This window comes from Vulpes vulpes, chromosome X (genome assembly GCF_048418805.1).
Source record: "Vulpes vulpes isolate BD-2025 chromosome X, VulVul3, whole genome shotgun sequence".
In the NCBI taxonomy this organism is placed as follows: Eukaryota; Metazoa; Chordata; class Mammalia; order Carnivora; family Canidae; genus Vulpes; species Vulpes vulpes.
In genome coordinates this window covers 66549790-66567716 of record NC_132796.1, presented here as the reverse complement: position 1 = coordinate 66567716, position 17927 = coordinate 66549790, and positions in this window count along the sequence as shown.

The window sequence follows — 17927 nt, the reverse complement described above, 5'->3', positions numbered from 1 at the left end:
TAAAAGGCATGGGAGAAGGATGGGAGAAGATAATTGTAAATTATATAACTGATAAAGAGTATCCAAAATATATAAAGAACTTATAAAATTTGATACCCCAAAAATAAATAATCCAATTTAAAAATAGGAAGAAGACATGAACAGACATTTCTCCAAAAAGATACACAGATGACCAACAGACACATGAAAAGATGATCAACATCACTGATCATCAGGGAAATGCAAATCAAAACTATTCATGAGATATCACCTCACACCAGTCAGAATGGCTAAAATGAACAACAAAAGACACAATAGGTATTGCTGAGGATGTGGAGAAAGGGGAACAGTATATAAGAGGCACTGTTAATGGGAATGCAAACTGGTGCAGCCACACTGGAGAACAGTGTGGAGGTTCCTCAAAAAGTTAAAAATAGAACTCTCCAATGATCCAGGAATTGCACTACAAGGTATTTACATAAAGAATACAAAAATACTAATTTGAAGTGATACATGCACCCCTATGTCTATAGCAGCATTATTTATAATAGCCAAATTATTCAAACAGCCCAAGTGTCCAATGACTGATTAATGAATAAGGAAGACGTGGTATTGGGCAGCCCGGGTGGCTCAGCTGTTTAGCACTGCCTTCAGTCCAGGGCCTGATCCTGGAAACCTGGGATCAAGTCCCATGTCAGGCTCCCTACTTAGAGCCTGCTTCTCCCTCTGTCTCTGTCTCTCTCTCTGTCTCTGTCTCTGTGTGTGTGTCTCTCTCATGAATAAATAAATGAAATCTTTAAAAAAAAAAAAGGAAGATGTGGTATACATATGCAATAGAAAATTGTATAGCCATGAAAAAGAACAAAATTTTGCCATTTGCAGCAACATGGATGGACCTAAAGAGTATTATTCTAAGTAAAATAAGTCAGTCAGGAGACTTCTTTTAAAAGAAGGACAAATACCATATGATTCCACTCATATGTGGAATTTGAGAAACAAAACAAATGACCAAAGGGAAAAAAAAGAAAGAATGAGAAAGACAAACCAAGAAACAGACTCAAGTAGAGAACAAAGTGATGGTGACCAGAGGGTAAGTGGGTGGGGGGATAGGTTGAGTAGGTGATGATAATTGAGGAGTGCACTTATTGTGATGAGTACCAGTTACCATATAGAATTGTTGAAGCACTATATTTTACACCTGGAACTAATATTACACTGTATTTTAACAAGCTGGAATTTTAAACAAAACTTTTATAAAATAAATAAATGCAAACAACTGTAACACTGCAAACTTTAGTAAGATATTAAGAATTCTGGATAGTGTTGCAAAAGTTGGCTTTGATATCCCATTGGCATGATGATAAGTAATAGTATAAGTTTGACTACAAAGTTGGAAACTTAAGCTTTAGCAAGATATTAGACATGTTCTGGATAGAGGTGCAGAGTTTCATTGGCTTTGCTTTCCTGTAGGCACTAGTGTTAGCTGGAAGTATTTGGCTAAGTCTTTGTGCATGCTGCTTTTTTCAAGAGTTTTCTACTGCTTACTTCATTGAAAGCATTTTTAAATGAAAATAATAAAATGACTAGGATTTTCTTCAAAATGATCCAGGAAGAGAGAGGATTAGATATATGTGTATAGGTAAAACAAGATGGGCCATGTATTGATAATTGTTGAGGCTACAAGTTGAGTAGATGGAAGTCCACTATACTACTACATCTACTTCTGCATGTACATAACTGAAATTTTCCATTTACAAAACTTTAAAAATAAAATTATTATTTCAATTATAAAAGACAAGCCTGATGGGTAAAAAGTATGAGCTAGTAACAAAATAATTAACCTAAGGGCAGGTGGCAAATCTGGTAGATTTTACTTACTTATACATGGTCTTTCTTCTATTTTAGTATATGTGGACATAATTGAACTTATTTTGGGGGAGCCTAATTTTATGTGATATTAAAGAAATAGTGATATATTATATATATATATATAAAATACATATTTTGGGGGCACCTGGGTGGCTTAGTTCGTTAAGAATCCAACCCTTAATTTTGGCTCAGGTCATGATCTCCGAGTCGTGAGATCAAGCCCTGGGTCAGGCTCCATGCTCAGCGAGGAATATGCTTGAGATTCTGTCTCTCCCACCCTCTGCTCCTCTCCCCTCCCTTTATCTCTCTCTAAAATAAATAAATCCTTTAAAAAGACACATTTCTGATCACTTAGAGTGAAACAGAATCAAGATTTTATGTAAAAAGTCTGATTTTCATGGGGTGTTAACTGATTTATAAGTATAAAAGTTACTGATATTTTAATTCATAATTTCAATTACTAAGGACAAAACCACATTTATAAAAGAAATAATGAAAGAGATGATACTCGTAGTGGACAAAAAGTGGGGGAATGTACTTTTTTTAATTTTTTTTTTTTTTTTTGCTGCAGAATACTGATTAATCCCTTAGCTATCTTTATTTCCTAAATATTTAGAACAACCTGGTCATGCCCTCTTTGTCCCTGCTGTAAATTATGCATATACAGGCGTGGTGAAACAAGGAGAGATAAGCAATGTGAAAGAATATAGGGTTTTTTTAAAATTTTATTTTAAAGTTTAACAGATCTAGAAAACTACATGAAACAAATATATAGCTTAAGCAATTATTATGAGGCAAATACCTTTGTAATCAACCATCTAGGTTACAAATCAGGCTAAAAAATTAAAATTTCACCAGCTACCCCAGGAAGCCATCCTAATAACAACCATCTTCAATGTCTCAAAGGGAACGTCTATTCTGACCTTTCTGGTAGTCAATTCTTTATAAGATTATCACCTAAATATTCATTCATAAATAATGCTTTAGTTATGCCTCCCCCAATCATTTCTATGACTCTTTTTAAAAATTTTAATTCCACTCAACATGCAATGTTATGTAAGTTTCGGGTGTACAATATACTGATTCAAAAACTCTATATATTATTCAGTGCTCATAAAGATAAATGTACTCTTAATCCCCTTCAACTACTTCACTCATTCCCTCACCTACTTCCCCCCTGGTAACCATTAATTTGTACTCTATACTTAAGATTCTGCTTTTGTCTTTGTCTCTTTTTTATTTCCTTTGCTTATTTGTTTAGTTTCTTAAATTGCACATATGAGTGAAATCATATGGTATTTAATCTTTTTCTGACTGGCTTATTTCAGTTACCATTATCCTCTCTAGCTCGATCTATGTTGTTGCAAATAGCAATATTTCATTCTTTTTAAGGCTGAATAATATTCAATTATATGTATATATATAACAAATGTATATATATACATATATACACCTCTTCTATATTCATTCATCTATCAATGGGTACTTGGGCTGCTCCTATAGTTCAGCTATTGTGAATAATGCTGCAATAAACATAGGGGTACATAGATCCCTTCAAATTAGTGCTTTTGTATTTTGGGGGTAAACACCCAGGAGTGTAAATCCTGGATCAGAGGGTAGTTCTATTTTTAATTATTTAAGGAACTTCCATACTGTCTGCACAGTGGCTACACAACTTGGCATTCCCACCAACAGTGCACCAGGGTTCATTTTTCTCCCCATCCTTCTCAACACTTGGTATTTCTTGAGCTTTTTATTTTAGCCATTTTTGTAGGTGTAAGGCAATATCTCATTGTAGTTTTGATTTACATTTTGCTGCTGATGAGTGATGTTGAGCCTCTTTTCATGTGTCTATTAGCCATCTGTATCTGTGCTTTCAAGAAATGTCTGTTTGTATCCTCTGCCCATTTTTCAATTGGATCATTTGTATTTTGAGTGTTAAGTTTTGTAAGCTCTTTGTATATTTTGGATACTAACCCTTTATTAGATATGCCATTTGCAAATATCTTGTCCATTCAGTAGATTGTCTTTTAGTTTTGTTTTTTCCCTTTGCTGTGCAGAAACATTTTATGTTGATGTAGTTCCAATGGTTTATATTTGCCTATTTCCCTTTCCTCAGGAGACATTCCTAGACATACCTGATGTCAGAGAAATTACTGCCAGGGTTCTATGCGAGGATTTCTGTGGTTTCAGATGTCACATTTAGGTTTTTAATCCATTTTGAATTTATTTTTGTGTATGATGTAATAAAGTGGTCCAGTTTCATGCTTCTGCAGTTGTCCAGTTTTCCCAACAACATTTGTGGAAGAGACTTTTTCCTGTTGGTTATTTTTGTCTCTTTTGTCAAAGATTAATTGATCATACAATCACGGGTTTATTTCTGGGCTTTCTATTCTGTTCCATTGATCTACATGACTATTTTTCTGCCAGGACCACACTATTTTGATTACTAAAGCACAGTAATACAACTTGAAGTCCAAAACTGTGATGCCTACTGTTTTGCTTTGCTTTTTCAAGATTTCTTTGACTATTTGGGGTCTTTTGTGGTTCCATAGAAATTTGGGGATTGTTTGATGTAGTTCTGTGGAAAATCCTGTTGGTATTTTTGACATGGATAGCATTATGTACATTGCTTTGTGTAGTACGGACATTTTGACAATATTTGTACTTTCAATCCATAGGCATGGAATGTCTTCCCATTTCTTTATGTATTTTTGGAGAGAGAGAGACAGTGTATGGGGGTGGGGCAGGAAGGTACAGAAGAAGAGAGTGAAGGGAAGCAGACTGCGAATGATGGAGCCCAATGCTGGGCTTGATCTCAAGACCCTGAGATCATGACCCGAGCCAAAACCAAGAGTGAGATGCTTAACGAACTGAACCACCCAGGCAACCTATTCTTTCATCAGTGTTTTGTTTGTTTGTTTGTTTTCAGAGTACCAATATTTCATATCTTTTCTTATGCTTATTCCTAGGTGGTTTTTTTGGTGCAATTATAAATGGGATTGTTTTCTTAACTTCTCTTTCTGCTGCTGATTTTTAATGTATAGAAATGTAACAGATTTCTGTATTTTGATTCTATCATATTCTGCCAACACTAAAAGTTTCACTTCCTACTGATTTGGATGCCTTTTATTTCTTTTTGCTGTTTGATTACTATAGCCAGGACTTATAGTACTATGTTGAATAGAAGTGGTGAGAGTTGACATCCCTATCTTGTTCCTGACCTTCTGGGAAATGCTCTCGGTTTTTCCCCAATTGAGAATGATGTTCACTGTGAATTTTTCACATAAGGCCTCTATTATGTTGAGGTATGTTTTCTCTAGACTTACTGTGTTGAGGGCTTTTTATCATGAATAGATATTGTACTTTGTCAAATGTTTTTCCTGCATCTATTGAAGGCATTGTATGGTTTTTATCCTTTCTCTTATTGATGTGATGTATCACACTGAATAATTTGCAAGTATTGAACCAGTCTTCCACAGCAGGAATAAATCCCACTTAATTGTGATAAATGATTTTTAAAGTATTTTTGGATTTGATTTGCTAATATTTTGCTTAGGATTTTTGCATCTACACTCCCCAAATATCCTGGTCTGTAGTTCTCTTTTTTGTGGCATTTTTATCTGGTTTTGGCATCAGGGCAGTGGTGGCCTCATAGAATGAATTTGAAGTTTTCCTTCATCTTCTATTTTTGAGATAGGTATTAACTCTTCTTTAAATGTTTGGTAGAATTATCCTATGAAGCCATCTGGTCCTGGACTTTTGTTTGTTGGGAATTGAGTTTTTGTTTTTTGTTTTGTTTTGTTTTGTTGGTTTCTACTGATGCAGTTTCCATTCTGATCAGCCTGTTCAAATTTTCTAATTCTTCCTGTTTCATTTTGGTAAATTATATGTTTCTAGAATTTATCCATTTCTTCTAGGTTGTCCAATTTGTTGTCTTACAATTTTTCATAACATTTTCTTGTAATTATTTTTATTTCTGTGGCGGTGTTGGTTGTAATTTCTCTTCTTTCATTTGTGATTTTCTTTTTTGGGTTCTCTCTTGATGTGTGTGTGTGTGTGTGTGTGTGTGTGTGTGTGTGATGCGTCTGGCTAGATGTTAATCAATTTTTAATTGATTTATTTATTTATGAGAGACACAGAAAGAGAGGCAGAGACATAGGCAGAGGGAGAAGCAGGCTCTTCACTGGAAACCTGATGTGGGACTCCATCCTGGATCCTGGGATCACACACTGAGCCAAGTGCAGATGCTCAACGGCTGAGCCACCCAGGCATCCCAAGGTTAATTTTGTAGATCTTTCCAAAGAATGAGCTCCTGATTTCATTTATCTGTTCCATTGTGTTTTTAATTTCTATATCATTTATTTCTGCTCTAATTTTTACTATTCATTTCAATCTGCTGGTTTTGGGTTTTGTGTGCTGTTATTTTTCTCATTCTTAAAGTGTAATGGTTAGGTTGTTTATATGAGATTTCTCCTGATTTTTTTAATAGGCCTGTATTGCTTGAAACTTCTTTCTTAGAACCACTTTTGCTGCATCCCAATGATTTTGGACTGTTGTGATTTAGTTTTCATTTGTTTCCATGTAATTTTTTTATTTCTTCTTTGATTTCTTGGCTGATCCATTCATTGTTTAGTAGCATGTTATTTAACCCTTATGTATTTGTGGACTTCTCAAATTTTTATCTTGGGGTTGATTTCCGGTCCCATAGCAATGTGGTCAGAAAAGTGCATAGTATGACTTCAATCTTTTTTACATTTGTTGAGACCTATTTTGTGGACTAAAACGTAATCTATTCTGAAGAATTTTTCATACACATATGAAAAGAAAGTGTATTCTGCTGTCTTAGGATGGAATGTTCTGAATATATCTATCAAATCCATCTGGTCCAGTGTGTCATTCAAAGCCACTCTTTCTTTGTTGATTTTGTTTGGGTGATCTGTTCATTGATGTAAGTAGGACATTAAAGTCCTGTACTATCATTGTATTTTTCCATTGATTGTTATTAAGAGCTTTATGATTTTGGGTACTTCCCTGTTGGGTGCATAAACATTTACAATTGTTATATCTTCTCATTGGATTGTCCCCTCTTTGATAATATAGTGTCCTTCTTTGTCTCTTTTTACAGTCTTATTTTAAAATCTATTTTGCCCAGTATAAGTAATTTCTACTTTGAATTTGTTTTGACATCCATTTGCATGATATATGTCTCTCCATCCCCTCACTTTCTATCTACAGGTGACTTTAGAGCTGAAATTAGTCTCTTGTGGGTAGCATATAGATTATTCGAAATTTATATATTTTGTCACCCCATGTCTTTTGATTGGAACATTTATTTCATTTACATTTGATGTAATTAATGATATATGTGTATTTGTTGTCATTTTGTTACTTGTTTGTGGTAGTTTTTGTAGTTTTTCTCTGATTCTTTCTTCTCTTGCTGTCTTTCATGGTTTTCTGGCTTTCTTTAGTGATATACTTGGATCCTTTCTCCTTATTCTTTGCATTGTCTATTATTGGTTTTTGATTGTGGTTACCATTAAGTTTTTATATAACCTCTTCTGCATATAGGAGTTTACATTAAATTTATGGTCGTTAAAGTTTGAACCTATTCTTTATTCCTCTCCTCACCATGTTTCATATATATGGTGTCATATTTTACATCCTTTTATTTTGTTAATTCTTTCACCGTTTTTTTACAGATAGCTTATTTTAACTGATTTTCTGTTTCCTACTTTTTATACCCTTAATTACAGTCTTTCTGTTCCAGTAAAAGAGTCCCCAATAACATTTCCTGTAGGTTTGTTTAGTGGTCTTAAACTCTAACTTTTTGTCTGAAAAACTATTTATCTCTCCTTCTCAATGATAGCCTTGTTGGATAGAGTGTTCTTGGCTGCAGATTTTTCCCTTTTAGCACTTTGAATATATCATGCCAAGCCTTCTGGCCTGCAAATTTGTGCTGAAAAAATCTCCTGATAATCTTATCAGGTTTCCTTTGTGTGTAACTGCCCTCTTTTCTCTTGTGGCTTTTAAAATTCTTTATCACTACATTTTGGCAATTTAATTACTGTGTGTCTTAGTATGGACATCCTTCGGTTTATTTTGTTGGAGGGTCTCTGTGCCTCCTGGGCCTGGATATCTGTTTACCTCCACAGATTTGGGAAGTTTTCAGCTATTATTTCTTCCAATAAATTTCTTGATCCCTTCTCTCTTCTTCTGGTATCCTTAAAATGAAAATACCATTATGCTTGATGGACTCAAGGAGTTCTCTAAGTCTATTCTCATTTTGCATAATTTTTTTTCTTCCACTTGCTCAGTTTGATTAATTTCCATTACTCTGTATTCTGGTCATTAATTCTTTCCCTTGCTTCTTCCAGCCTGCTATTTATTCCACATAGTGTATTTTTAATTTCATTTATAGTGTTCTTCGTCTCTGAGTGATTCTTTTTTATCACTTTGATAAGAGTCTCACTGGCATCCTCCCCTCTTTCCTCAAATCCAGCGAGTATCTTTATGACCATTGCTTTAAATACTCTATCAGGAATCAGGAATATTTCTTATATTCATTTCTTTTAGGTATCTTACTGTGGGTTTTTTTTTGTTTTTTGTTTTTTTGTTTTTTTGTCCTTTCATTTGGGACACATTCTTCTCTCTCCTTATTTTGTCTAATTTTCTGTGTCTATTTCCATGTATTAGGAAAGTCAGGTATGTCTCCCACTCTTGAAAGTAATAGCCTCATGAAGAAGAGGTCCTTTAGTGTCCTGCATTACACTGTCCCCTCATCCCCAGAACCTGGCATTTCAGGGCATATCTCCTATGTGTGGTGTATGTGACATACTGTTGTGTCCTGGCCACTTTTTTCTTCAGTCCAGTTGCCTGCAGAGGCTCCCCATGCCTGTTGTGGGGAGTGTTTTGTCCCTGTCCAAGGTGGACATAGTTTTACCAAGGTGCATGAGGATCTGCTTGCAAAGTGACACCTTCAGCTGCAGCTGCAGGGACCAAGGCTGTGTGGGTGGAGCACACAGTTTTAACAAGATGTGCCTTGGACATCTACAGGGTCAGCTACCACCACTGCTGCCACGATGTAGACCACACAAAGCACATCAGATGAGGCACACGGTGTTGGCAAGGTCTTCTGAGGGAAGGGACTCATAATGCTGGGACTGAGGCAATCATGATTTGATGAGGTGAATCTGCTGAAGGATAGGAGGAAGGGACTAGGTGCAAACAGGGTAAATAGCGAGTGTTGGTGCTGCACTAGTTCCCACATGTGACCTTGTGTTTATGCTTGGAGATGCAGGAGGGAGGTAGCCACTGCAAGCTTCTTTGTTTCTAAGAGGGGTCTTCCTGTGAACAATGCCTTCCTGCGATATGCTCTGAGATGAGTAAATGGCATTCCCTTTCACATTTGCCATGCGTTTTTGAAACTGCTGCTTCTAAACTTTATCTTTGTAGGCTGTTTGTCATGCTATCTCTTTAAGGGCTGCTACTCATCTTCTTATTGCCTTTTGGGATTTCCTAGAACCAAGCCCACTGAATTTTTAAATTCCTGGATTTAAGTCCCTCTGGTTGGAAGAACTCATGAAATTTGACACCTTTCACTTTAAAAGCCAACTGTTATGAGGATTCATCTTCCTTATGTGAGCTCCTCAGTGTGACAGTATGATCTTGCCCTGCTCTGCATTTGTGGCTTGCTCCCCACCTTCCATGGACAGTTGATATCTCTTTTGCTCCCTACCATGTCTCTACCTTTCCTGCCCTCTTTGATGTTGCCTCTTCTCTACTTTTATTTTTTTAAATAAATTTTTTTATTGGTGTTCAATTTACCAACATACAAAATAACACCCAGTGCTCATCCCGTCAAGTGCCCCCCACAGTACCCATCACCCAGTCACCCACACACCCCGCCCTCCTCCCCTTCCACCACCCCTAGCTCATTTCCCAGAGTTAGGAGTCTTTATTTTCTGTCTCCCTTCCTGATATTTCCCACACATTTCTTCTCCCTTCCCTTATATTCCCTTTCACTATTATTTATATTCCCCAAATGAATGAGAACATACACTGTTTGTCCTTTTCTGATTGACTTACTTCACTCAGCATTATACCCTCCAGTTCCATCCACGTTGAAGCAAGTGGTGGGTATTTGTCGTTTCTAATGGCTGAGTAATAATCCATTGTATACATAAACCACATCTTCTTTATCCATTCATCTTTCGATGGACACCGAGGCTCCTTCCACAGTTTGGCTATTATGGACATTGCTGCTATAAACATCGGGGTGCAGGTGTCCCGGCGTTTCATTGCATCTGAGTCTTTGGGGTAAATCCCCAACAGTGCAATTGCTGGGTCATAGGGCAGGTCTATTTTTAACTCTGAGGAACCTCCACACAGTTTTCAAGAGTGGCTGCACCAGTTCACATTCCCACCAAAAGTGTAAGAGTGTTCCCTTTTCTCCGCATCCTCTCCAACATTTATTGTTTCCTGCCTTATTAATTTTCCCCATTCTCACTGGTGTGAGGTGGTATCTCATTGTGGTTTTGATTTATATTTCCCTGATGGCAAGTGATGCAGAGCATTTTCTCATGTGCATGTTGGCCATGTCCATGTATTCCTCTGTGAGATTTCTCTTCATGTCTTTTGCCCATTTCATGAGTGGATTGTTTGTTTCTTTGGTGTTGAGTGTAATAAGTTCTTCATAGATTTTGGAAACTAGCCCTTTATCTGATATGTCATTTGCAAATATCTTCTCCCATTCTGTAGGTTGTCCTTTAGTTTTTTTGACTGTATCCTTTGCTGTGCAAAAGCTTCTTATCTTGATGAAGTCCCAAAAGTTCATTTTTCCTTTGTTTCTTTTGCCTTTGTGGATGTATCTTGCAAGAAATTACTGTGGCCAAGTTCACAAAGGGTGTTGCTTGTGTTTCCCTCTAGGATTTTGATGGACTCTTGTCTCACATTTAGATCTCTCATCCATTTTGAGTTTATCTTTGTGTATGGTGAAAGAGAGTGGTCCAGTTTCATTCTTCTGCATGTGGATGTCCAATTTTCCCAGCACCATTATTGAAGAGACTGTCTTTCTTCCAATGGATAGTCTTTCCTCCTTTATCGAATATTAGTTGACCATAAGTTCAGGGTCCACTTTTGGGTTCTCTATTCTGTTCCATTGATCTATGTGTCTGTTTTTGTGCCAGTACCACACTGTCTTGATGACCACAGCTTTGTCGTACAACCTGAAATCTGGCATTGTGATGCCCCCAGCTATGGTTTTTTTTTTACAATTCCCCTGGCTATTCGGGGTCTTTTCTGATTCCACACAAATCTTAAAATAATTTGTTCTAACTCTCTGAAGAAAGTCCATGGTATTTTCATAGGGATTGCATTAAACGTGTACATTGCCCTGGGTAACATTGACATTTTCACAATATTAATTCTGCCAATCCATGAGCGTGGAATGTTTTTCCATCTCTTTGTGTGTGTCTTCCTCAATTTCTTTCAGAAGTGTTCTATAGTTTTAAGGGTATAGATCTTTTACCTCTTTGGTTAGGTTTATTCCTAGGTATCTTATGCTTTTGGGTGCAATTGTCAATGGGATTGACTCCTTAATTTCTCTTTCTTCAGTCTCATTGTTAGTGTATAGAAATGCCATTGATTTCTGGGCATTAATTTTGTATCCTGCCACGCTACCAACTTGCTGTATGAGTTCTAGCAATCGTTGGGTGGAGGCTTTTGGGTTTTCTATGTAGAGTATCATGTCATCGGCGAGGAGGGAGAGTTTGACTTCTTCTTTGCCAATTTGAATGCCTTTAATGTCTTTTGTTGTCTGATTGCTGAGGCGAGGACTTCCAGTAGTATTTTGAATAGCAGTGGTGAGAGTGGACGTCCCAGTCTTGTTCCTGATCTTAGGGGAATGGCTCCCAGTGCTTCTCCATTGAGAATTATATTTGCTGTAGGCTTTTCTAGATGGCTTTTAAGATGTCGAGGAAAGTTCCCTCTATCCCAACACTCTCAAGTGTTTTGATCAGGGACGGATGCTGTACTTTGTCAAATGCTTTCTCTGCATCGAATGAGAGGATCATATGGTTCTTGGATTTTCTCTTGCTGATATGATGAATCACATTGATTGTTTTACGAGTGTTGAACCAGACTTCTGACCTGGGGATAAATCCTACTTGGTCATGGTGAATAATTTTCTTAATGTGTTGTTGGATCCTATTGGCTAGTATCTTGTTGAGAATTTTTGCATCCATGTTCATCAGGGATATTGGTCTGTAATTCTCCTTTTTGGTGGGGTCTTTGTCTGGTTTCGGAATTAAGGTGATGCTGGCCTTGTAGAACGAATTTGGAAGTACTCCATCTCTTTCTATCTTTCCAAACAGCTTTAGTAGAATAGGTATGATTTCTTCGTTAAACGTTTGATAGAATTCCCCTGGGAAGCCATCTGGCCCTGGACTCTTGTGTCTTGGGAGGTTTTAGATGACTGCTTCAATTTCCTCCCTGGTTATTGGCCTGTTCAGGTTTTCTATTTCTTCCTGCTCCAGTTTTGGTAGTTTGTGGCTTTCCAGGAATGCGTCCATTTCTTCTAGATTGCCTAATTTATTGGCGTATAGCTGTTCATAATATGTTTTTAAGATCGTTTGTATTTCCTTGGTGTTGGTAGTATTCTCTCCTTTCTCATTCATGATTTTATTAATTTGAGTCTTCTCTCTCTTCTTTTTAATAAGGTTGGCTAATGGTTTATCTATCTTATTAATTCTTTCAAAGAACCAACTCCTGGTTCTGTTGATCTATTCAACAGTTCTTTTGGTTTCGATTTCATTTAGTTCCGCTCGAATTTTAATTAACTCTCTTCTTCTGCTGGAGGCGGGGTCCATTTGCTGCTTTTTCTCTAGTTCCTTTATGTGTAAGGTGAGCTTTTGAATTTGAGTTCTTTCCAGTTTTTGAATGGATGCTTGTATTGAGATATATTTCCCCCTCACGACACTTTTGCTGCATCCCAAAGATTTTGAATGGTTGTATCTTCATTCTCATTAGTTTCCATGAATCTTTTCAATTCTTCCTTAATTTTCTGGTTGACCCTTTCACCCATTAGCAGGATGGTCCTTAACCTCCACGTGTTTGTGGTCCTTCCCAACTTCTTGTTGTGATTAAGTTCTAATTTCCAGGCATTATGGTCTGAGAATATACAGGGGACTATCCCGATCTTTTGGTATCAGTTCAGACCCAATTTGTGACCCAGTATGTGGTCTATTCTGGAAAAAGTTCCATGTGCACTTGAGAAGAATGTGTATTCAGTTGAGTTTGGATGTAAAGTTCTGTCCATTTCTGTGAAATCCATCTGGTCCAGTTTATCATTTTAAGCTCTCGGTTCTTTGGAGATGTTGTGTTTAGAAGACCTATCAAGGGTAGAAACAACTAGATTGAAGTCATCAAGTATAAGTGTATTATTATCAAAGTATTTCTTCAGTTTGGTTATTAACTGGTTTAAATATTTGGCAGCTCCCACATTCATGGCATATATATTGAGGATTGTTAAGTCCTCTTGTTGGATAGATCCTTTGATTATGAGATAGTGTCCCTCTTCATCTCTCACTATAGTCTTCGGGGTAAATTTTACTTTATCTGATATAAGGATGGCTACCCCTGCTTTCCTTTGAGGACCATTTGAATGGTAAATTGTTCTCCAACCTTTTATTTTCAGGTTGTAGGTGTCCTTCTGTCTAAAATGAGTCTCTTGTAGACAGCAAATAGATGGGTCCTGCTTTTTTATCCAGTCTGAAACCCTGTGCCTTTTGATGGGGTCATTAAGGCCGTTCACGTTCAGAGTTACCATTGGTAGATATGAGTTTAGTGTCACCACGATCTATTCAGTCCTTGTTTTTGTGGATTGTTCCACTGAACTTCTTCTTAAAGGGGAATTTTAAGAGTCCCCCTTAAAATTTCTCTCAGTGCTGGTTTGGAGTTCACATATTCTTTCAGTTCCTGCCTGTCTTGGAAGCTCTTTATCTCTCCTTCCATTTTGAATGAAAGCCTTGCTGGATAAAGTATTCTTGGTTGCATGTTCTTCTCATTTAGGACCCTGAATATATCCTGCCAGCCCTTTCTGGCCTGCCAGGTCTCTGTGGAGAGGTCCGCTGTTACCCTAATACTCCTCCCCATAAAAGTCAGGGACTTTTTTTCTCTTGCTGCTTTAAAGATCTTTTCTTTATCTTTGGAATTTGCAAGCTTCACAATTAAATGTCGATGTGTTGAACGGTTTTTATTGATTTTAGGGGGGGATCTCTCTATTTCCTGGGTCTGAATGCCTGTTTCCCTTCCCAGATTCGGAAAGTTTTCAGCTAGGATTTGTTCAAATACATATTCTGGCCCTCTGTCCCTTTCGGTGCCCTCAGGAACCCCAATTAAATGTAGGTTTTTCTTCCTCTGGCTGTCGTTTATTTCCCTTAATCTGTCTTCATGGTCTCTTAATTGTCTGTCTCTTTTTTCCTCAGTTTCCCTCTTTGCCATCAACTTGTCTTCTATGTCACTCACTCGTTCTTCCACCTCGTTAAGCCTCGTCGTTAGGACTTCTAGTTTGGATTGCATCTCACTTAATTGATTTTTAATTTCTGCCTGATTGGATCTAAATTCTGCAGTCATGAAGTCTCTTGAGTCCTTTATGGTTTTTTCTAGAGCCACCAGTAGCTGTATAATAGTGCTTCTGAATTGGCTTTCTGACATTGAATTGTAATCCTGATTTTGTAACTCTGTGGGAGAGAGGACTGTTTCTGATTCTTTTTTTTTTTTTTTTTTTGAGGTTAGGTTTTCCTTCTAGTCATTTTGCTCAGTGCAGAGTGGCCAAAAACAAGTTGTATTGGGAAATGGAAGAAAAGAGAGGGAAGGAAAGAAAAGAGAAAGAAGAAAAAAGGGGAAAAGGAGAAGAAAAAGAGAAAGAAAAGGAAATAAAGGTGAATAAAGAGGGGGGGCATTCAATCAGAAATCAAAAGAAGCAATCAGAAATCAAAAAGAAAGAAAGAGAAAAAAAAACACACAAAACAAAATTAAAAAAACAAAAAACACGTGGGAGTATCTTCTGATTCAGTATACTTTGAAAAGAAATCAAAAGAAGCAATCAGAAATACTTTGAAAAGAAATCGAAAGAAGCAATCAGAAACCGAAAGAAAGAAAAAAAAGGATAACACAACAAAAACAAAAAACAAAAAACACGTTGGAGTATCTTCTGATATCTTTGAATCAGAAATCAAAAAGAAGGAAAGAAAAAAAAAACAAAAAAAAAAAACATAAACAAAAAAACCTCGGGGGAGTATCTTCTGATTCTTTGTACTTTGAGTCCCTTGACTTCCCCTGGAACTTGTCCATCTCGCTGGTCTTCTGGGGGAGGGGCCTGCTGTGCTGATTTTCAGGTGTTAGCCCTTGGGGGAGCTGCTATGCCCCGGCCTGGTGCAGGGCTCAGGGGGTGTTGTTTACCCCGTGAGGCCCCGGGAGGAAGCCACAGTGGCGGGGGCAGCTCTGGGACCCTGGAGTCAGCTCCCGCAGTAACTCTGGGGCTCTCCATCTGCAGGGCCTGGGGGCTCCCGGGCGGGGCCGCTGATCTGCTCAGTTCCAGGCAGGAGCGTCCTTGCTGTCCTGGGCCCTCCCGGTCTCTGCCTGTCCCGGGGGGAGGCCAGATCTTGGGCTGTGTCCCGGCGCCCTGTGCTCCGGGGCTTGCGCTGTTGGATTCGGGCTCCCGGCCGCGCAGCTGCCTCTGCGGAGCCGCCTCACGAGTTCTTCCGAGCTGTTCCCGGAGCCGCGCAGCCCCCTCCGCGGAGCCACCGCCCGAGCCCCTCCGAGCTGCTCCGTGTCCCGCCGCGCGCTGCAGCCCTTAGGGAGCTGGGCGCACTCTCCTGCGTGCGCCACAGGTGTCTGTTAGTGTACCCGGGAGCCCGAGGGCATCCCCGCCCTCCTGGGTCCTGCTCTAACTCCCTGCGAGCCCCTTTCTGCCCGGGAAGATTGGTGCAGCTCCTGCTTCTCCGGGACGGGGCTCTCCTGTCCTGGGGACACTCGCCCCGGCCTCAGCCCGGCTCCTCGCGGGGCCCCTCCCCCTCGGAGGCCTTTTGTTTCTTTATTTCTTTTTCCCCGTCTTCCTACCTTGATAGAAGCGCGAACTCTTCTCACTGTAGCATTCCAGCTGGTCTCTCTTTAAATCTCAGGCCGAATTCGTAGATTTTCAGGATAATTTGAAGGTTATCTAGGTAATTTGTTGGGGACAGGTGATTTGGGGACCCTGCTCTTCCGCCATCTTGCCCCTCCTCAGGAACCCCAATTAAACGTAGGTTTTTCTTCCTCAGGCTGTCGTTTATTTCCCTTAATCTATCTTCATGGTCTTTTAATTGTCTGTCTCTTTTTTCCTCAGTTTCCCTCTTTGCCATCAACTTGTCTTCTATTTCACTCACTCGTTCTTCCACCTTGTTAAGCCTTGTCGTTAGGACTTCTAGCTTGGATTGCATCTCATTTAATTGATTTTTAATCTCTGCTTGATTAGATCTAAATTCTGCAGTCATGAAGTCTCTTGAATCCTTTATGCTTTTTTCTAGAGCCACCAGTAGCTGTATAATAGTGCTTCTGAATTGGCTTTCTGACTTTGAATTGTAATCCAGATTTTGTAACTGTGGGAGAGAGGACTGTTTCTGATTCTTTCCTTTGAGGTGAGGTTTTCCTTCTAGTCATTTTGCTCAGTGCAGAGCAGCCAAAAACAAGTTGTATTGGGAAAAGGAGAAAAAGAGAGGAGAGACAGAAGGAAAGAAAAGAGAAAAAGAAAAAAGAAAAAAGGAAGAAAAAAAAGAAAAAAAGAAGAAAAAGAGAAAGAAAAAGAAATAAGGGGAAAAAAGGGCAGGGGAAGCAAAGAAATCAAAAAGAAAAAAAAATACGGAGGAATATCTTCTGATTCTGTATACTTTAAGTTCTTTGACTTCCCCTGGAACTTGTCCGTCCAGCTGCTCTTCTGGGGTAGGGGCCTGTTGTGCTGATTTTCAGGTGTTAGCACTTGGGGTGCTGCTCTGCCCCCTGCCTGGTGCAGGGCTCAGTTGGGGTTGTTTACCCCGTGAGGCCCCAGGAGGAACAACCCGAGTGGCGGCTGCCAGCTCTGGAGGCCTGGATTCAGCTCCCGCAGTAACTACGGAGCTCTCAGTCTGCCAAGGCCTGGATGCTCCGGGGGCGGGGTCGCTGATATGCTCAGCTCTGGGCAGGAGCGTCCTCGCTGTCCTGGGCCCTCCTGGTGTCTGCCTGTTCTCGGGGGAGGTCGGATCCTGAGCTGCGTCCCCGGCACCCTGTCTCCCGGGCCTGCGCTGTTGGATTCGTGCTCCTGGCCGGGCAGCACCCTCTCCGCGGATCTGCTCCCGAGACCCTCCAAGCTGCTCCTGGGGCCCCGCAGCCCCCTCTGTGCGGAGCCTCTTCCTATGCCCGAGTCCCTCTGAGCTGCTCCAGGGACACGCAGCCCCCTCTGCGGATCCTCAGCTTGAGCCCCTCTGAGCTGCTCCCGGGTCCAGCCCTGCAAGCACTGCAGCCCTTTAGGGAGCTCGGCGCACTCTCCTGGACCTGCAGGTGTCTGTTAGTGTCCCAGGGAGCCTGAGGGCATCTTCGCCCTCCTGGGGTCCTGCTCTAACTCCCTGCAGGCGCCTTTTCGCTGGGGAAGATTGGTGCAGCTCCTGCTTCTCTGGGACGGGGCTCTCCTGTCCTGGGGACACTCGCCCTGGCCTCAGCCCAGCTCCTCGCGGGGCCCCTCCCCCTTGGAGGCCTTTTGTTTCTTTATTTCTTTTTTCCCGTCTTCCTACCTTGATAGAAGCCTGGATTCTTCTAGCTGTAGCGTTTCAGCTGTTCTCTCTTTAAATCTGAGGCCGAATTCGTAGATTTTCAGGATGATTTGAAGGTTATCTAGGTAATTTGGTGGGACAGGTGATTTGGGGACCCTACTCTTCCACCATCTTCCCCCTAGGAGAAAATTTTAAAGGAAGTGTAAAAGTTGGAACTCATGCTGGGAAGAGTTTGGGAAGATATCAGTATAGGAAAATTCTGAGCTAACCCTATCTTACATTTACAACTAGGTGTCA